This window comes from Heloderma suspectum, chromosome 1 (assembly GCF_057233095.1).
Source record: "Heloderma suspectum isolate Gila_16-S chromosome 1, 16-S_ref, whole genome shotgun sequence".
NCBI classification, from domain to species: domain Eukaryota; kingdom Metazoa; phylum Chordata; class Lepidosauria; order Squamata; family Helodermatidae; genus Heloderma; species Heloderma suspectum.
In genome coordinates, this window is record NC_139458.1 from 174,370,905 (window position 1) to 174,393,017 (window position 22,113).

Sequence of the window (22,113 nt, forward strand, 5' to 3'; positions counted from 1 at the left end):
ATGAGTGAGGAATCACAAGCGCACAATAAATGCTTCATGTAGAAAGGCTGTATATTACCCAACACTTAGAGATAGTGAAACATAGTGGGCGGGTTCACACGCCACGCTAAGCCACCCTGAGAATGAGCCTCGATGGGTTGGTTGTTCGCTGAACAGCCCACAGTACAACCGACAGATGATCGAGCTTGCTGTGGCTTGTTCTCCCCGCTCCTTCCCCCTCAGTCCTCCAGCCGGCTCCTGCATGTATCCCAGGCACCTTTGCGGCAGAAACTGTCTTGTCTCCTCATCCTGGCCCCCTCCCCGCTCCAATTGCTACCCCCTTTCATTTGCCACCATTTTTTCCCAGTGCTTCAGGTGTGTTTGAATGAGGTTGTATTTTTTGTGTTCGTATTTTTACATTATTATTTTGTCAGTGTTCTGCAAGCGTGCATGTTCACACTGACAGCTGCCTGATATGTGGAGTCTTGCCTGGTCAATTTCCTTGTATGTTTCAGCTGTCAAAGGAAGCAGTGAACTGCAGGAGGCTACATGGAAGGAAATCAACAGGATGAGACTGCATATAGGCTAATCTCTGCACAGTTGAGGAGGAGGGACCTAGTAGCACAATTCAGAGGCACAGAAAATAAGGGGGAAAGGTGGACAGAGTAAGTGTGCAAAATGGGACGGGGAACAATATCTCCCTCTTGGTAATGTGATCCTCTCGCTTTTAAGTGTTGAACTGACACTTCTTAGTGTCCTCTACCTTTTCAATACTTCCCCGACTGTCCAGCTACTCCAGAAAGGGAAGATATTAACCCCACACACACCTTTTTGCTGCTCCTTTTGCAGTTATTGCAAGTGCACAAATTTCCCCGCATGCATTTTCCAGCCTTTAAATTTGCACATTTGCAAATTTGCACATTTGCATTAAATTTGCAAAGATTTCTGACAATTTTTTTTTTATAAAACAACCTCAGAGGGTGGCTGAACAGGACAGAGCAAATGGGGCACCCAAACCAGTGATACTAACACCGCCCCGCCCCCATCACGGAGCTCTGTTCACTCCATCCTATGCAGCCACCTTCTCAGAGTTTTTTTTTAAACTGTTAGGAAGATTTGCGGACATCCATTGAAGCGCAGTAACTGCTCCAAACTTAACTTGAGCTTCTACTTAGGTCATTTTATTGTAGATGTTCCAAGCATATCTGTTATAGACTAAGATTTATAATTACTGAAACCTTTTGTTTCTTCAGTGATTTTGATTTATTATTATGTACGCTCATCTTTTTGTTGCCTTTATTTTGTTAACCTTATTTCAAAACAAAATAAAATGCCATGAGAAAAAATATGATATGATCTTGAGTGTGTTTAGTCTTCAAGAGCTCAACCAACACAAGCAAATTGTGATCCCGTGCCACCAGTTATACCACTGTGAGTAAAGCCCAAACCCAACCCTAGGTAGACAACCACGATGCTCAGTTGCTATCACCAGCCTTCTAGCTGCGATATTCCTTTTTTTACTGGACAGTTGTGCCCCAGAAGTCTTCCATCCAAATTTTGTTTATGCACATTCATCTTAAATGAATAAATGAATAAGTAAAGGAAATGAGCGTTCATATTTTTTTAACCAAGACTATGTTCTACACCTGTTAATCCAGAGAGAGTGAGAGGAAGCTGTAAAGCTCCATGAAATAAGAGAGTCATATGTGTGTGTGTGGGGGGGGAGTGGAATAAGAAGGTTATTATGGGGAAAAAAAGCATTATCTCAGCAAATTATGTGTTACTTAAAGGAGTTACAGGAAAATTAGAGAAAGTGGGAGAAAATATGTTCCAAATAGTCATCTAGAACACTGCTTCCTACTGCGGTCCTTATCACATCTTCTGGAAGAAACATGGGCTGTGATCTGACATGCATGTATTTTAAATTCCATTGATTTCACTGGGGAATAAATGCAGATTAGGACTCAGGCTATGATTTCCCAAGAAAGGAATTAATGAAAGGTCCATTTAAAAATCAGTGGAAAGATGGCAGCTGCTTCTCATGGTCTAGGATACAAAGTTGCATCTTACAATTTGTGCTATGTAACAACCATCAGGTGTAAATTGCTTAATATGCATACATGCAGTTATTTCACTACTGAGTTATGGAACTAATGCAGTGGCCTTAAAATGAGACAAACCATGGGTCCATCTTGCCCATTACTGTCTTGACTAACCTGCAGTGGCTCTTCAAAGTGCTTTGCCAGCAGAGATACATTTTTAAACACAAGATCCCAGGAATCAAAGTTGGGGCTTTCTGCATTTAAAATATGCGTTCTACCACTGAACAATGGCCCTATGGGTGAGGTATGAATGCAGTCAACTTCACTTCAAAAAGACAAGTTTCTACATCTCATGACTATGAAGAAAACCTGGGTGAAAAAATCTTCAGAGTATGAACTTTTTCCCTCTAGTTTGTCTAAATGGTGCTACAGCAAGGGAAGGGGAAAGACAGTGTACATCCATTCATGCTCACCAGCTGTTTCATTCACAACTACTCCCAGATCACCCACATTTTTGGAAAAGCTTAATTTCTTCACTAAGATCAGGGCAAACTGATAAATATCTCCTATGCACTAGCAAAATGACACCATTGGATACAACCCTATGTTACTAACAAAAACTGAGTTTATTATAAGAAGGGGAAGAAATAGAAAATTACATGCCATTTTTGTTTAAAGGGGGCAAAATTGTTGAATAATGGAAATCAAAATAGCTAAATCCTGCATATTGTTGTTCATACATACGTTGCTTATGCTATTAATATCTGAACTTCCCTCCTGTGATTTAGGCTATTTTAAAAAATGAAACCTTGTTTCCATGGAGACAGTAAGCCAGGCAGCACATCTGCTAGGGAAATATATATTTTGTGTGAATTGTCAACTCCTGTGGATCTTCAAAGATTCCCTCTTCAAAAGTGGCTATTAAAACCCTGCTGCAAAGAGCTCATGGACTGCACCAAACAAAAAAAAATCAACTGGGGTTATGCATGGATTGCTGGTAAGAGAGAATGTGCCACAGGCGGCATTGGCACAGGCAAGCTGGTGAAAATGAACCGTGGGTAAAGATAGATGTGATATCTAAAAAGAAAATTGCAGCAGGCCCTTGACTCATGGTGTAAGTCTGACTTCACGATTTGCATGACAGATCTATATTCTGTCTAGACAAATGATGGGTCAGAGATCATTTCCCCATTCTTGCTGCCCCAGTGCTTCAGCCTGGACACCTATTTCAAAAACAAAAACAATAACATGCCACATATAGGTTCATCAGGTTCATCTTGCTTGGATGAAGATGTAAAAGCAGCTGCAAAAATGATCAGGGTATTATTGTGTGTCTGCATGTGGGGAGATACCTTTGCGCTGGACCAAACCCAAGGCCTACTTTGGTTTGAGCATTCCCAGAAAGAGGTGCAGGAGGAATATTGTTCAGCCCCTTAGCTTTTGGTCTGTGGGGTTCCCCAGGCTCTATTTTGACCCCTATTTAATTTATTTATGTAATTTAGTAAACACCTCAAAAAACAATTTCTCTAGGCATTTTACAAGAACATAATGCTTTTAAACATCTGCATGAGGCTACTGGGGAAAGTCATTAGTGATCAGGGGGAGCAAACAGGAGTTGGCCAGGGGAGTTGCAGTGGAAGAGGAGACAAAGGAGACAAAGGCAAAGAGGTAAGTGGGCTGGAGGAAGCCCGGGGGGCTGTCCTTTTTCTTCTGCATGGCTGTGAGCTCACCAGGTGCTCCTGAGAGCTCCAACTGAATCGGGGGTGTGTGGCCTGAGTACTCCCAGCAGCTGTGTGGGGAGGAAGTTTCAGTCTGTTTCCCGCCTCCCAGCTGAGCAGAGCAGAGCAGAGCAAAGGAAGCTGCTCCAGCTGGTCTTGGGACTACAGAAGCAAGCAAGCTCCCAGAGAGCGAGCGATCACAGTGAGCGAACTGGGGAACATACAGGAGTTGGCCAGGGGAGTTCGGCAGGGGAGGGCAAGGGAAAGGCCCCTAACATTTTTTTAAAAAAACATTTTTCTTTTTTAAAAAATTGATTTGTCTTGTAACACACTTCCATACCACTGGGACTCTGTTTTTAACCTCCAGTGAGTAGAGGACCAGGCACAGGCTACTCTAGAACAATCAGAAAGCTAGACACAAAAAGGAAAAGAGACTGTGGAACATAGAGACAAGACTCTCCAGTGGTGATGACCTGCAAGGTGTGTGCAATGTTTGTTTTCTTGCCTGAGAACAACATAGCCTACATGTGCAACAAGTGCAAGTTGATCACGCTGCTGGAAGCAAAAGTAGGAGGACTAGAGCGGCGACTGTCAACCTTCCAGGGAATAAGAGAACATGAAGAGTTCTTGGACAGAATGGTGGAACTACAGCAGCAAAGTGAAGAAGATAAGCTTGAAGAGTAACAGCAAGCTGAGGCAGAAGTGGGAAATGCTGAGGTGAGGAAAAATGCAGTTGAGGATACTCCTTGGAAAAGGGTGACAGAAGCAGAAGAACTAGACACCACTCTGCACCAGTGGAAGCAGTGGAGCTATGGAACCATTTCCAGGTACTTGAGGATGAGAATGGAGGACAGCCTGTAGAGGAAGAATTACAGGGGACCCCTCATGAGAGGGAGCAAGAGGCTGAAGGTCAGTCAAGCAGAGGAAGTGAAACTAAGGCCTACAACAACAAGAAGAGAAGAGTAGTAGTTGTGGGAGACACCTTGCTGTGTGGGATCAAAACCCAAGTATGTCAAGAAGACCCATGGACTCACCAGGTATGCTGTCTCCCGGGAGGACAGATTAGAGATGTGACTGAAGGGTTGCCTTCACTCATAAAGCCCACTGACAGGTATCCCTTCCTTCTCATCCATGTGGGAACAAATGATACCGCCAAGCGGAGCTACGAAGAAATCACATCAGACTTTGAAGCTTTGGGAAGGAAACTCAAGAACTTTGGGGCCCAGATAGTTTTCTCATCCATCCTTCCAGTAGTTAGAAGAGGGATAGAAAGGGAAAGAAAAATACTCCGGGTGAATGACTGGCTACAAAGGTGGTGCCGACAAGAGAGATTTGGGTTCTGGGACTACGGGCTATACTTCCTGGAAGATGGACTGTTGGCAAGGGACAGGTTGCACCTCACAAAGGCTGGGAAGAATGTGTTTGGCCACAGCATGAAGAACTTTATCAGGAGGGCTTTAAACTGAACCTACAGGGAAGGGAGACGTAAAGTTGGAGGTAACAATGGGCGAAGGCTCATGCACTGCAATGGAGAGAACAGCAATAATAGTGCCCAATAATAGTCTTCACAAACTTGTAGGAAGAAAGCCAGACTATGAAGCACATGGTCTTCGATGTCTATATACTAATGCCCAGAGTATGGGAAACAAACAGAACCAACTTGAACTCTTAATACAGGAGGGAAATTATGACTTCATAGGTGTAACTGAGACTTGGTGGGATGACTCCCATGACTGGAATACAGCAACTGAAGGATATAACTTGTTCAAAAAGAACAGGAAAAACAGAAAGGGAGGTGGGGTTGCACTATATGTGAAAAATACATATCTCTGCACAGAAATACAGGAGGATGAGCTTGGTAGACCCATCAAGAGCATCTGGGTTAAAATCAATGTAGCAAAGAATAAAAGGAACATGCTGGTCGGAGTCTACTACCAGCCACCCAATCAAGGAGAAGACGAGGATGAAACTTTTGAAAAGAAAATAGCCAATGTTTCAAGGAATCATGATGTAGTAGTAATGGGGGACTTCAATTTCCCCGATATTTGTTGGGAGACAAATTCTGCAAAACATGGCCCCTCCAGGAAATTCCTGACTTGTGTGGCAGATAACTTCCTCCTACAGAACATAGAGGAAGGAACTAGAGGATGGGTTATCCTTGACTTGATCCTAACCAACAGAGATGACTTAGTGGATAAAGGAGCAGTTACAGGAACTCTGGGGGAAAGCGACCATGTTATATTTGAGTTCTTGGTTCTAAGGGAAGCAAAAGCCGAGTGTAGTCAAACGCGTACCCTGAATTTTAGGAAAGCTGATTTTAATAAACTCAGAACAATTATAAGTAAGGTCCCATGGCAAGCGACTCTAGCAAGAAAAGGAGTCCAAGATGGGTGGGAGTTTTCTAAAAAGGAAATTCTCAAGGCACAATTACAAACAATTCCAACAAGGAAAAAAGGTGGGAGACAACTGAAGATGCCAATGTGGCTTCACAAAAAGCTTAGAGATGACCTGAAAACAAAAAAGGACACATATAGGAAGTGGAAGGAAGGCCAAGCTACAAAGGAAGAATACAGGCAGGTAGCACAGAATTGCAGGGATGGCATAAGGAAGGCTAAAGCTGAGAACGAGCTGAGGTTAGCGAGGGATGCTAAAAGCAACAAAAAAGTTTTCTTCAGCTACGTGCATAGTAAAAGGCAGAGGAAAGAAATGGTGGTTCAGCTATTAAATAAGGATGGCAAAACGATAACAGATGACAAAGAAAAGGCAGAGGTGCTCAATTCCTACTTTGGCTCAGTCTTCTCCCAAAAGAGGGTCCATGACCCCCTGGCAAAGGCGAAGTACAGGCTGAAGGGGCAGGAGTGCAGCTTGAGATCGAGGCATATGGTCAAGGAACACCTAATTACTTTGAATTAGTTCAAATCTCCAGGGCCAGATGAGCTGCAACCTAGAGTAATAAAGGAACTGGCAGAAGAACTCTCAGAACCGCTGTCTATTCTCTTTGAGCAATCATGGAGGACAGGTGAAGTGCCAGATGACTGGAGGAGGGCTAATGTTGTCCCTATCTTCAAAAAGGGTAAAAAGGAGAAACCTGGGAACAACAGACCAGTCAGTCTGACATTGTTCCTAGGGAAAATTCTGGAGCAGATTATAAAGCAATCCATCGGTAAGCAGCTTGAAACAATGCAGTGATTACTCGAAGCCAACATGGATTTGTCAAGAACAAATCCTGCCAGATGAATCTGATCTCATTTTTTGATCAAGTAACCTTGTGGACTGTGGGAATGCTGTGGACATCATATATCTCAACTTCAGCAAAGCTTTCAACAAAGTGCCCCATGATATCCTGATGAGCAAACTAGCTCAAAGTGGACTAGATGAAACAACGATCAGGTGGATCCACAGTTGGCTACAGAATTGGACTCAGGAGTGCTTATCAATGGGCTCTTCTCAAACTGGGGAGAGGTAATGAGTGGGGTACCACAGGACTCAGTCCTGGGCCCAGTGCTCTTCAACATTTTTATTAATGACTTGGAGGAGGAGGTGCAGGGAATGCTGATCAAATTTGCAGATGACACAAAATTGGGTGGGATAGCTAATACTTTGGAAGACAGAAATAAAATTCAAAGTGATCTTGATAGACTGGAGCACTGGGCAGAAAAAACAGAATGGCATTTAATAGGGATGAATGCCAAGTTCTGCACCTAGGAAAAAGAAACCAAATGCACAGTTACAAGATGGGGGAATATGTGGCTCAACAACACTACAAGCGAGAAGGATATTGGAATGGTTGTCGAACACAAGCTGAATATGAGCCAACAATGTGATGTGGCTGGAAAAAAGGCCAATGCTCTTTTGGGCTGCATTAATAGAAGCATAGCTTCCAAATCAGGGAAGTACTAGTTCCCCTCTACTCAGCACTGGTTAGGCCTCATCTCGAGTACTGTGTCCAGTTCTGGGCACCGCACTTCAAGAAGGATGCAGACAAGCTGGAGAGGGTTCAGAGGAGGGCAACAAAGATGATCAGTGGATTGGAAACAAAGCCCTATGAAGAGGGACTGAAAGAACTGGGCATGTTTAGCCTTGAGAAGAGAAGACTGAGGGGAGATAGGGTAGCGCTCTTCAAGTACTTGAAAGGCTGTCACAGAGAGGAAGGCCAGGATCTCTTCTTGATCATCCCAGAGTGCAGGACACGGAATAATGGGCTCAAGTGACAGGAAGCCAGATTCCGGCTGAACATCAGGAAAAACTTTCTGACTGTTAGAGCAGCACGACAATGGAACCAATCACCTAGAGAGGTAGTGGGCTCTCCCACACTGGAGGCATTCAAGACGAGGCTGGACAGCCACGTGTCAGGGATGCTCTGACTTGGATTCCTGCATTGAGCAGGGGGTTGGACTCAATGGTCTTGTAGGCCCCTTCCAACCCTACTATTCTATGATTCTATGATTTGAAATTTTGGGGTTAGGTCTCATCAATATGCTGATACTCAGCTCTATTATCTCACCATTTCAATTGATGCCAAGGAGCCTCTGTGTCAGGGTTGCCTCTGAACACAGGGAGTGGCTCAGTTTCTGAACAGGAGGTGGAGGAGGAAATTTCCCAGGCTTGTCCAGAGATAGACACATAGATTTCCTCAGGATTTATTTATTTATTTATTTATTTATTTATTTATTGCATTTATACCCCGCCTTTCTCCCTCTTGCAAGGAACTCAAGGCGGCTTACATTATCCTCCTCCTCACCATTGTATCCTCACAACAACAACCCTGTGAGGTAGGTTGGGCTGAGAGTCTGTGACTGGCCCAAAGTCACCCAGTAAGCTTCCATGGCCAAGTGGGGACTAGAACCCGAATCTCCCGGCTCCCAGTCCGTCACTCTCACCACTACACTACACTGGCTCCAGTGTAGTGGCATTCATCCCTTTTAAAGGCCCAGCTGGTCGGAGAGGGCCTCTCTTCGCACACCCCTGTGAGAGATAGCGAACAGGGAGAGGTGGGGCTTGGAGAGCCTGAATTCTTAGATACCAGGCGCAGATGCAGAGCCAAGAGAGAGATGGCAGGGGCAGAGCTTAGACAGTCTGCTCGATTGGCCTGGCGTGAACAGTAGCGCTTAGAGGCCTCACGATAGAGAGGGAGATCCCCCACACCACCCCTTAAGTTAGGACAGTAGCTCGCCTTTTCTTCAAACGGTGGGCAACTTTTGTAGCTTTCCTTTGAACTCCCCGAAGGCGTTTCTTTTGTAGACTGTGAGTCACCAACCATTTGCATCTGTATGACCCATTGAAACAGTGGAGTAAAAGCCAAGAATTGAAGCCTCTTGTCTGTGTTTTGATTTGGGTTCTGAAGTTTACAGCAGGGGCAAAAAGGAATCCTGAACTCTGGATCTCTTCCACCTAGAGTGGGAAACCAGTGGCCCTCCAGATGTTGTAGGACTCTAACTGCAGTCTTGACAGTCTGGATTTTGTTCTACAGCAACCTGTGTTTCTGGACTTGTCTGTCTCTGCCTCCAGTTCTTCCTGCTTCTTTTGGCTTCTAATATGATTCATATGTTTCAGGAACTACTTGCTGAAGTTCCGCTGATCGGGCATAAACTAGGAATCTAAATATGTTATGCATAACTTGGTTTGCTCATAAAATTAATCATGTTTTGTATATTACATTTTAAAAGTATAGTTTATTCGGACAATCATTATAAATTTACTACCTGAGTTCACTTTTTAAAGTTTTCAAATATAATGATAATTTTATGAGCAAACCATGTTATACATAATGTAACTTTGGGAACACGAAGGCTGCTTTACGCTCCTAAAGCACTTTTTCTCAAGCTGGTACCCTACAGATGTTTTGAACTATAATGGCCAGCATTCCTGACCACTGGCCATCCTGCCTGAGGCTGATAGGAGCTCCGGTCCAAAATATCTGGAGGGCATCAGGTTGGGGAAGGCTGTCCCAAAGCAACAAAGTGACTTTAGATCTGTAAAGAGTGCTTAAAAAATTATTGCTTATTTTTCAGTTCTTCCCGAAATTTCCTTTTTTTTCCTAAAACCCCCCCAGGGAAATAAACTTTGTTGTTTTTCCATGGCTTCAAAATTTCTGGAAATTTTACATCTCTACTTGAGACAGGACCTTTTTTTGTGCCCGCTTCCCAATTGTGGAGGTAAGATTGGCTTCTTCCTTATTTTGGGCAGTGAAAACTGTTCTATTCTGTCTGCCTTCTAGCTCTATAAAATGTTTTGTCACTCTTTAATTTTAATTCCACTTGTCAATGTTATTGTACAGGGGGGTTGCTTCTGTATTCCTTGCATCTCTTAGATTTATGAGAGGTTTTAATCATATTTTCGTTGTACATCATCCCAGGCATCTGGTAAGCGTAGGGTGCAATTTATACATTTAATAATAAGTGATCTAGAGTAGGATTGCCTATTGTCCTTTTCACATATTCACCTGCATTTAAACTGTAGAAAATATTTAGGTTTTTTGCCACTCTTTGACTTCCCTGGTCATGACTACAAAATAGTGCAAACATACATTAAGGAGTAGTTAATCCAGATTAGGTGATCTAGATTTTGCACCCTAATACACACAATCTAGCGTATAATGTCAGGAACACAAGATCCCATCCTTGCACTCCAGTTTAATTAATCCTAATTTGCATACTCATCATAGCCCACTTCATGCATTAATCAAGTGAAGGAGCTACATATCTGCAAAGGGGTAGCAGGACCACACATTTTTGTCCTGGCTCCCCAAATTCATGCAAATCCTTGCTCCCACCCACCCCATGCCAACATCTACATGTTGAGTGTGGATATCCACATGGGTGAAGCCTAAGCAAATAGACGTCTACACACGTATGTTTCCATGTGAACTAGAACACCATGCGATTAGGGTTCCAGCTTCCATAGAGGGCTATACACATAGGCTTTACCTATGCAGATGTCCACATTCAACTCATGAATGTTGGGAGCGAGGACATCAATCCAGGCTGATGGCTCTACTGGGCCTTTGTAACATGAGCCCTGCCAAAATAGTGGAGTGGAAAAAATATATGCCCGCATGTCCGGGGCTACCTTTAAATCTAATGGAGAGTATGCAGAATAAAGGGAGGACTCTGCCAAAGCTCTGATTATCACTTGCTGGTGTGGGGAGGAGCTGTTAATACTATATCCGTGTCTCTGTTGGTGCAGGAGTAAGACAATCTGATGGAGCCAATATTACTGACCCTTCAACCTTTGCTCAACTCAAAATATGCCCCCCTAATTAAAAATTAGTCATCAAAGTCACCTACTCCATCCTATTTAGGCTGAAAAAAGACCACCCTGAATCAGTCCCAAATATAGACATCTGGCAAAGATGCTTTTAAAAACAGGATATACTGCTTCAGGGTAATTGTAGTTTTCAATTACATGGGAAGGGAGTTAACCCGGGGGTTCTGCACTATAAGGAGAAGATTGGGGGTGGCAGAAAGGCTTCTGAAAGATGAAGTTTTCTAGCACTGCCAATCTTTCCCTAAAGTGTGTGGCCGCAGGGGCTCGTGGGCATGACCTTGAGTGCAGTCGCAGTTTGGACAGGCAATAACCTTGCTGGTGCCTGGTTGGCCTCTAGCTCTGTTCAAGCCCTAAAATGCTTGATGATTCCATCAACTGTACATTTCCTCCATTGTAGCGGCTTTTACCACACAGTTAGAATGCCTAACAGCACACTCAGCTGTTAGCTTTGTCCGGCAATATTTTTTACCAGTTTCAGCTGGCAGAGATGTATTTTTGACCATTTTCACAAAAAGCTATTTTTTTTTAAATTCTAGCCTCCTCATTCTTTCTTCACCCTAAATTATGTAACAGTGCATGAGAAAAGATTTAATGGCCTTGCCCCTGGTACATAGAAGTATTTATGAAGGAATCACTGTAACATCTCAGTAGTTTGCTCAGTTCAATTAACCAGTGTAAGTATTGCTTGTCACATAGCTTTACTAAACAATGGTTCCATACCATTAATTTTAGAGAATCAATTTGATTTGGCAGTTAGCTGTATTTTTAGTCACAGATATTCCATTAATAAACAAGCCTGCGAAACACATCACGTTTTCCAACAAGTTGCGCCCAGTGTCTGAATGTGAGATACGACTACAGCATTTGTCAAGTTATACGCATGCATCCAAGTGACCTACATACTCCTTTGTACTAGAATGTTGATAATTGTCTTTTGTCCCTCATGGGGATTCTTGAATCCAATTGAGCAGCACCTGTCAGATAAACTATCTGGCTGCTCATACAAATCATCCTGAGGGAGCTTTTTAAAACCAGAGATTCCAAGGATTAAATCCGGGACTTTATATGTGGAAGCCATATACCATAGCACTAATTATGACTCTACATCAGAGACTTACTGTGGCCAGTACAATGCCTTTACATGTTAATCTGGGCACAAGAGACTTTAAAATTGATCAGAATTTGTTTTAAAGTATCTTGCTTTATTTCAAATGAATCTCATTTTAATACAAACAAGTTAAAATCTACACTTACCACTTAAATCTGAAACTGTGATCTCTATCACACACATTGAGATAAAGCCTATTTTTTTGTGAAAAGGAAGGAAACACGAGCAAAAACCATTTGATTTTTTGGGAGCATTAAAAATAACACAGCCACTTTGGATGTACATTCCTGGTTTGTAAGGGAATGAGCACTGGACCGGCACATTCACCCCTTGCTTGCTCCCTAAGATGGCCACTCACATATCAACAAAAAAAGAGGACAAAGGGGGACAGAGATTTGCATAAAAGTTGCATATGCTACCAGACACACACACACACACACACAGATTTAGAAATAATTACTATAATTCAAATACAATACATCTCATCATAGTAGGGAAGACTGTGACCAGATGACCAGTTTGTTTGCTCAGGCTGCTGTCCAGTGTTAACTGTTCATGGGCAACTGAAAGGTCCCCACCTTCCCTCCTTATGAATCTTAATCTTTAAACTGGCCTTGGACCTGGCAGCCCTTCAAATAGAGGACACATTTAATAGAGGACTGTCCTCTGTAAAATAGGACACATGGCCACTTTCCATCTCCCTTCTTCAGTGTGCAGATCCTGGTTTTAGGTCAAACTAGTTCCCTCTTACATCTGAAATGGCAAACTATAGTTTAATATCAATTACTAGCTAGGATCTTAATCCATGGTTTGAACATGGTTTAAGATCTTGGTTAGTAAATGACATTAAACCATAGTCCTGTTTCAGCTGTAATGAGAAACTCTAATTTAAGCCAAAACAGAGATCTATACACTGAAGAAGGGAAGAAGCAAGGGGAGGGGTGAAGGCAGAACATGTGGGCCCAGTACCTGTTCCTGTCTTTCCATAGTTCAGCATGCTGGGAATGTACATCCAATCCAGGACAAATGATCGTATACTGCATTTATTATTGTGAGCTTCCCACTCAACCGGGGGACTGGCAAATCATCATAGGCACTACAATCTAGGAAATACCATTTTGTATTTCATCAGAATCTTCCACTCCTATTTTATGGCCCCTTACTACCTGAGCTCTGCAACGTGTTCAGTTTGCAAATCATTAATACTTATGCCTATCAAACAGTATGGACACCCTCTTTCCACCTCTTGGAGAAACACTGTTTTGCTCAATATCTACCAAGCCTTGATTCTAGAAAGTTATGGGCACTTAGTCTTCAAGTGAGTAATCATGCTTAGTGTCCTCACACAGGTGCAAAGAGTCAAACAGAAATGCATTAATTTCACAGTTGTCTCTAAGGAGATCTAATTCTGCAGTGCAAAAGGCATGAGGGTGTATGACAAATGGTTTTGTATTATGCTCTAAGGTAGCATAAAAGCTCTATTTACTTGCAAACCAATATGCTTTAATTGTTATAGCAACCAATTGTTATGCACAAGGTCTGGAAATAAATGGGTTACAAAAAAAACGGGAAACTTGATTTAATTCAAAAGCTTATACCAGTCTTTTTTTCCTTGACAATGTAACATCATGAATGCCACATGCATACTTATTTGAATGGAAAGAAATGCCCTCTTCAGTAACTGCATCAAACTGGGTAACCTACCTATTGTGTTGGTCAAAAGTTCTGTGTTCTGTTTTTGCAGGGGTCGGTGGGAAATAAACTAATTTCAAACTCAAGGAACTAGTCAGATTCCTTTCCAGGGACTGTACATTTGAAGAAAGTATTGGCTGTACAACAAAAATACATATTGTATTAACATACAGAAACTACTCTTGAGAAACCCCCTTTAGTTTAGGCTCCTGAAAATGGCATCAGTGACATCAGCTCTGGCAAATCCAACGTTAGCAGGAGCAGCAGGAGGGAGGATCACAGTATAGATTACAGCTCTTCAAGCAGGAGAAACGTGGCTACAGGACAGCCTAATGTATGCTGCTAATATCACTTCTAATCCTGTGCCAGACACCAATACTACAATCGCACTCATCTTCATATGAACCACCTGAGCATCGCAGTATAACCAATGTTAAAACCCACAGGTTTGTGCTAGTGCAGAAACGGCTTCAAAAGACTTTCTCCAAACAGATTTTAGGGGAGACGGATGCGTTCCCAACCACCACAAGAACTGGCATGTCTCCAGAACCATCCTGCCCCGATCCTTGCATTAAAAAAGAAAAGAAAAGCCAAACATCACCAGCAGCTGTTAAACCACTGGGGGTTGAGCAATCTATACTGCAGGAGATGTGCCATAAATCCATAGAAACGTATTCCCTGCCCAGCCACCCACCCCCAGCTACCTGCTTTGTTCACTTGTTGCACTGTAAGTTGAGTGCGCAAGTGCTGAACCCAACTCTTGGGATTCTGCCCTCTGGATGCCTCCTAAGAATCAATCTTTCCATGTTGAAAGTATTCGAAGGGATGACAATCTAGAATTTACTTCTCTTGTTAAAATGGAATTGTTCTACTGCATACACTTTGTCATCCCGAAATTACCGGATTCTTCCACTTTTTCTAAAGCTATTTTGTTATTTACTTTAGAGCTCCTACTTCCACTAGAAAGTTGAAAATGCAGGCTTGTTTGGATTGTTTCCACTCTTCTGGCAGCTATTTGCACAGAGCTGAAACTGAATTTATTTAGGAACTTCAAAACATCAAGCATCGATGGTGCCAAATCTGATACTAGTGCAGAACTGTGTCAGCGCAGTTCTGGGACTAGCTTTGGTTTATGTTATTTATTTAAAATATTTCTTGGCCGTCTTTCAGGGCAGGAGCTCCTGGTTGCTCAATACGCTTGCTTCTGAAATTGGCAAAGTACAAATCATCGCCTCGAGCCACAAAAAACAGCATCATCTTAAGAGAAACTATACACGCTGGCAGACTGATCTGAGGTTAAAGCAACATGCAGAGAAATGCGGTAACTGCTCTCCGCCACATAGATATGTAAGCTGTGTGGATGCGGTGTCATTTCAGCAACTGCCAAGATGTACAAACACAGAATAGCGCTAGGTATACTGAAACTGTCTTGTATGTGGCCTGTTTCCTGCATAACCAACACGGTGTTCATAAAAGCACAACAGTCTGGGGATGCAGAATAGCCATTTGCCCACTTCCCTCAGGGATGAACTATGTCATATCAGTAAACATCTATTTCCTAAACTGGTGTGTGCCAGTTAACACTGATTAAGGGATAGGGGAAGCACTTGCAGGGAAAGAGGAGGGCTTAACCCTTCCCACAGCTGCTGATTTTGCCATGCCAATAACCCCCAACTGCAATTTTCTTCACAGGTGGGTTCCTCTTGATCTTGGAGCTCAATTGAAGGAGAAACTGTAAGACTTTCCTCTACTCCCAAGCATTTGATAGCATTTGATAGGGCTTTTTAGTTTTTATTGGGTACTGGTACTTTTATTGCCGCTTTTACCTAGTTTTCAAATTGTCTTAAATTTTTTAATGTTAAAAGGGTTTATCATGTCGCGAATAGCCCAGAGAGCTTTGGCTATTTGGTGGTATAGAAATGTAATACATTAATTGATTGATTAAAACAGTAAAAAATGGCTGGGGGGGATTTACAAACAGAATCAGCAGGTGGGTGAAAGGTGAAGTTCACCTACCCAACAACTTTCCCCTGTAAGTGCCCCTGTATTAGCATTATTAGTGCCAAATTAAGTGTTCTGTAAATCTGCTCTGCATGCTCTGTTATGCATGCTTGGCTTACTTACTTGACTGCAAGCATGCATGGCCCCAATCAGATCAGGACTGTGGCAATTCAGAAGGGGGGATTTAAGTGTCTTCCCTACTGTTTTCATCCTTAGCATTGTAGCCTTTCATCTCTGTTGCTTTAAATCTGCTCTTGTATCTCTGCATTGCTGCTAGGTCTTATTCTGGTTGTACTTCTATACTGTAGTTTTAAGCTTTTATATGCTATATTGTATTTTATGCTGTATTTTGTGGTTTTAATTTTTGTGAACTGCCCAGAGAGCATTGGCTATTGGGCAGTATAGAAATGTAATAAATAAATAAATAAATTATCCTCCCCACCACTCATGTTTTTTTTAAAACAACAACAACAACAACAACAAAAAACAAACAAACATTGGAATCAATGGGGATTTTTTTTTCTTTTACTAACCCCCATGCAGGGGTTATTCTCCCCATTTAGGGAGAAAAATAGGAGGGGACAGTTAAAACTTCCCCTCCTGAAATCACCATGGGCCTGAACTGAATCAGTGCTGCACGCATTTATACTCAAGTAAGTAAGCCAATCACAGAGTTATATGTGAGCAGCAGAACATTTAGTCTGGCCCTTGAAGAAAGACAGGGTTGTGAATCCCATTTATTAGCACACTTATATCCTGCCCTTTTCCCATCATGGAACTCAAGGTGGCTTACATCGGTTCCCAGGTGGGTCTCCCATTCAAGGCATTGGACCAGACTCAGCCGTGCTTAGCTTCAGCAAGATAGGCTGTATCAAGTGCCTCAGACCATGCTCTGGGACAAATGTAGCTCCATTCCAAGGTATGTAGCAAGTACAAGTGGCAGTCCTTCCTTCTACTTACTTTCCCTGGGGCATGTGGAATATCATAACAAAAATCACAGCAGCAGCCACGGCACCATGAGATTGTTTCAGAGCCACAGCTCCTTTATTCCAGCTGCATCATCATGTACATGAGAAGGAGGCAGAACAACTAGATGTGCTGTGATTCCGACTGTCCCCTGATTAAGGAAATCTCAGTTGGCTAATCAAATGAGTTTGTTTGATTAAAGCAGTCTTTCCCGAACCTGGTGCCCTCCAGATGTGTTGGACTACAATGCTCATCATCCCCAGCCAGCATATATAGCCAACACATTTGGTGGGCACCAGGTTTTGGGGGCAGCTGGATTAAAGTTTTGAAGGAGAAAAATGCATTCTTAGTTTACAGATGGCGAATGTATACGTTGCAGCATCTTAGAAGAGGCATTACTTTCCACATGAGTGTGAAGGGAGAATGCATCTTCTGAGAGGGTGCCTGCCATCTTCAGTTTGTACCAGTACTTATATTATTATTATCATCATTATTATCATCATTATTAGTATTAAAGCTTAACCCCTGTTCTTAGAAGAAGACAAACCTTGAACTGATGTTAATAATAACAACAGTACAAAAGCAAAGCTTGCCCAGCATAAATAAAGTGAGAGAATATTTTAACCAAAGCAGCAAAATTTTAGTAAATAAGCACTAGGGAAGGAAGCAAACCACAACACATACACACACAAACAGATTCTTTTAAACCATAAACAGAGCTACAAGGCCCTTGGCTAGTGAGATGAAGATGATAAATTTTGGGGTATTTATCTGTGCTCCTGTAACAACATATGTCTCTGTGGGCTTGCCAGGCTCTCTCTCACCAAACTGCTCATGCGTTACCAGGCTTGCAGAGATTCTGAGGCAAGAAGCTCTCCAGGGACTGAAAACCATGAGACACTGAACAAACTGCAACACAGAGAGAACATTTGAGATGTCCATCTTGTCAGATGGAATGGAATTCAAATGCGACAGGCACACAGCTGAGTCCTAGCCCAGCAAATACTGGATCGCAGAATCCTGGAGTTGCAAGATGGCCCCCCAACAGTCATCTGATCTAACCAACTAGCAAGATTCCTTAGGCTCAAACCTAGATTAGGAGGGGCAGCAGCAGACAGCTTATGGGCTACATAAGCAACCCAGCAGCCAGTGCTCAAACTCTGATGTTCTGGTGCTAAGCCCAACTGGAGGTTGAAACCCTCTGTTGCAAAGTTTTTAAGACAACCTAGTATTCCACCAAAGTCCTGCTGCTTGCTGCTCCAGTTCCCCTAATTTCATGACACAAGAGAGTATAGAGCAGGCCCTTCATGAATTAACTTAATAGGCCAATGGGCTTATATGGGGAATTATTATTCACCCTTTGAATAATGTGAAAATAGTAGAAGTCAAGGTCTGTGTCAGGAGTGCCCTGGCGGCCTCTTTCAGTAGACTCCAATAGCCAACTCAAGACACATATGAAAGGATTCTTTTCAAGGCTTTAATCCTATTACAACTTAATGACTCTTTCAGATGCTATTCACCAGCGACTAGGCAAGGAAATGCAGAGGAGTAGGCAGTTGATCCCTGTTTGAAAGAGAGTCACTTGAAGACCCTGAACTTATGGGCTAGGGAGAGATCCTCCCTCTTTCCCTTGGGTCCATGGGAGGCGGCCGTTGCTTGCGCACCAAACAGGCGCTACGCCTCCTTTCCACGCCCTCCATTGCTCGTCACTCCCTGCGTCTGTGTCGAGCATCTAGCAAGCCTCGTTCCCACACTTTCTCACTGCCAGGGTCACTATCTATCTCAGGAATGCCGGCAGGAGGAATCTCTGCCAGCAGCTGTGCCTGTGAGGGATGAGCTGGCTCCTCTCCCACAGATTGCTGATCCTCCTCAGAATCAGAACTGCTCTGGGGTTCTATCGGCTCAGTTTCCACCCTGACAGTCTGAAGGTAAATTGGGCCCAGTGGCTAAGTAGGCCTGTTGCCCAGAATTGGTTAAATAATATGCTCCCAACCACGCCTCTCAGGAGGTGGGCTGTGTATTAATCAGTGCTGGCTCCAGGTTTTTGACAGCCCTTGGGCAAGAACCCCTAAAGGAGCCCCCTCCCTCAGTGGGTCCACCTTCTCACCATCATCATCACCAGCTGCTATGGCTCCTCCTCCTCTCTCTCTCATCATTGCTGTCACTTGTTTGCTTGACAGGTAGAGAGCCTGTGAGCAAGTAGGCAGTGGCATCAGCACATTGCAAGAGGGATGCAGAAAGAGCAATTCCAGAGGGCTCTTGCTAATGGACCCCTGCTGAGGTGTGGGTCTTGGGCAAGTGCCCAACCATGCCTACCCTCGATATCAGCCTTGGTATCAATGTATGTGGAACTATTTATTTATTTATTGCATTTATATCCTGCCTTTTTTCCTCTTGCAAGGAACCCAAGGTGGCTTACATTCTCCTCCTCCTTTCCATTTTATCCTCACAACAACAACCCTGTGAGGTAGGCTGGGCTGAGAGTCTGTGACTGGCCCAAAGTCACCCAGTGAGCTTCCATGGCCAAGTGAGGACTAGAACCCATATCTCCCGGCTCCCAGTCCAACACTCTCGCCACTGCACCACACTAGCTCTCTAGATATCAGAGTTACGAAAGCAGGAGAAATAACTGAACACAGAGGGAAGGCACAGGTGAAGGGGTGGGGACACAGCTACCAGGAAGTGGATCAATACAACATAGCCTTCCCCAAGCTGGTGCCCTCCAGATGTTTTGGACTACAACTCCCAACATTCCTAACCATTGCCCAGATTGGCTAGAAAAGATGGGAGTTAAGGTCCAAAACAACAATGAGAGAGAGGGAGAATGAGAAAGAGCACACAGAGACATAGAGATTTGGGAAGCATCAGCAGGCTTGTTTACTAAACAACTGTTTCATAACTCCTGCCTGACGCTTACTTGGTTGCAAACACTCCTTGCAATAGGCATTCTGCACCCTGGGAAAATTCCAAGCTGTATTCCAAAGATAGGCCCATAGAACACTCATTACAATAGTCAACCGCAGAGGTTACAAAGACATGGGTGGATCCAATCGTTGATAAAGGGACACAGCTGATGCATCAGACATAGCTGAAAAAAGGCACTCCCAAATACTATGGCTGCTACATTCTCCTAGAGCAAGGCAAGTCCAGAACAACTTGTAGCCTGCACAGCTTTTCTTACAGGGTTACAGCCACCTCATCAGTAGAGGGAAAAATCAGACCACTTGGGCCACCTCACTCAGAAATGAACAGGAAAACAAATACAAAATGAAAAGGGGCAGTGCGGGAGAGAGCTAAACCAACTATCCATCTATGGGCCCAACACATACCCAGCACAGCTGGGAAACTTTGGAAATCCTCCAGAAATGCTTTCCTCCAGAACCTCCCTCAGCAACTTGTTCCAGTGACAAGTTCTTCTTCAAAAGTTAGGATAGTTTGCCCAAAAATTCAGTCGAAATCATATTCAATATTAAATGTGTTCCGCAGCCTGTGTGAGTACATGGTCTCTTTATGCTTTCTTCAGTAACCAGTTATGCTTGCAGGTGCTTGACTACTAACATCTTTGCCCTAAATCCCACCTCCAGCCTTTCCAACTCCAATGGGAGTCCTGGCTCATATACAAAAACATTTAATGAACTTACATTTGTAGCCCGATCTGGTGAGGTCTTGTAGGCCCTAGTAGTTATTTAAGCTCATATGTTCATGAGAAGATGTTTCAGAGGTTGAACATTTGGGGATTTCATCCTGAACAAATTACTTCAGTTTACAAGGGCAGGGAATCACTGTTTCCAGCACAAAGTTATGTACTTCAATTGAATTTTGAACTCTGCTCACCTCTACATGGTGAAGGTAATGGATATTTTTAATGCAATTATCCCAAAATAAAACAGGGAGCAAAAAACACCACACGAATGAAGTGCTTCTCTGCAAATCAGAGAAAATGGGGCATTCCTGGGGCGTTTACAAAGCCAGATGCAAAGGGAAATAGAAGACTGTGCAGAGGGCAATATGCTTGCTTGCTCCAGTACGGCCATGGTTAACTATGGGTTAATTAACCCATAGTTAGGCATTCCATGTGAACAAGGTCACTGGCTTTGATCAAAATAATGAACTGATTAAGCAAGACCTTAACATGGCTCTTCTCATTCAAGAGGGTGGATGTCTTGCTGTATAACAGCCTTCCCCAACCCAGAGCCCTCTAGATGTGTTGATTACATCTCCCATCATTCCAAAGCTGTTTGGGGATGATGGGGGTAGTAGTTTAATACATCTGGAAGGTACTAGGTTGGGAAAGACGGTTCTAATCTGTACCAGTGAAAAACAAACAGTACACATGATTAATTCTTTAATCTCCAAAATGTGATTTAAAGTCCTTGTGATACAAAGCAACTGCCTCCTGCACTTTATTACACAGGTGAACATTTATTACAAACTGCACTAGAAAGGAATCATACACTTTCACTGGAAAAGGCCACCCATCTTGTCTTAGCAGACTATTCAAAGAGAGCCTAAGAGAGATTCTTCTGACAGATACACAAAGTATCCACAACCTATCTGTAAGACCTGCCGAACTGGATTCACTTTATTAATTTTTGATGCAACTATTCCAGTGACTTTGACAGAAGGTTATATTAAGCTTCATGTTCTTTCTTCCTTTCTCCCTTTTGCCTGACAATAATGGTAATGTTCTCTCTCTCTCTCTCTCTCTCTCTCTCTCTCTCACTCACTCACACACACACACACACACACACACAGCACCCATAAAAATGACAATTGCTTTACTTGGCATCGCTGTCATTCTGTTTTGTGGAATGACAACAGTCATAAAACAACTGAGTGCCATCACAAAGGAAAAGTTGAATTGCTTGTGTACTTTTGTAACCTATTAGTCCCATGTAATTTACCAGAGCAAACCAACATTCTGAGTTCAGTACAGTAAAGCCATGCATTTCACTTATTTGAATCTAAAATATTCTGCAAAGATCGGATCCCATTTTATTTTGCATACCCCAAATAGCCACCGAATTTTAAAAAATCTGAATGTTAACATGCAATAAAAGATGACACTGACAGAGAAGTAAAATTCATTTTAAACAAGAAGTGAAGTCACTCACAAATGTTCTTTTCCAAATCATTTTCAACAATAAATTACCTCTTCCTGCTCAATGATCATGTAAATTCCAGTATCAGAAGCAGAGTGGAACTGTATAAACGTAGATTTTATCACGGATGAGGAAAAAAATGTAGAAAACTAAACTAGACATTGCTAGACTGGTGTAAGAGCCACTATAGTCTTTACATCAGGGATGGGGAACCTGAGGCCGGAGGCCAAATCTGGCCC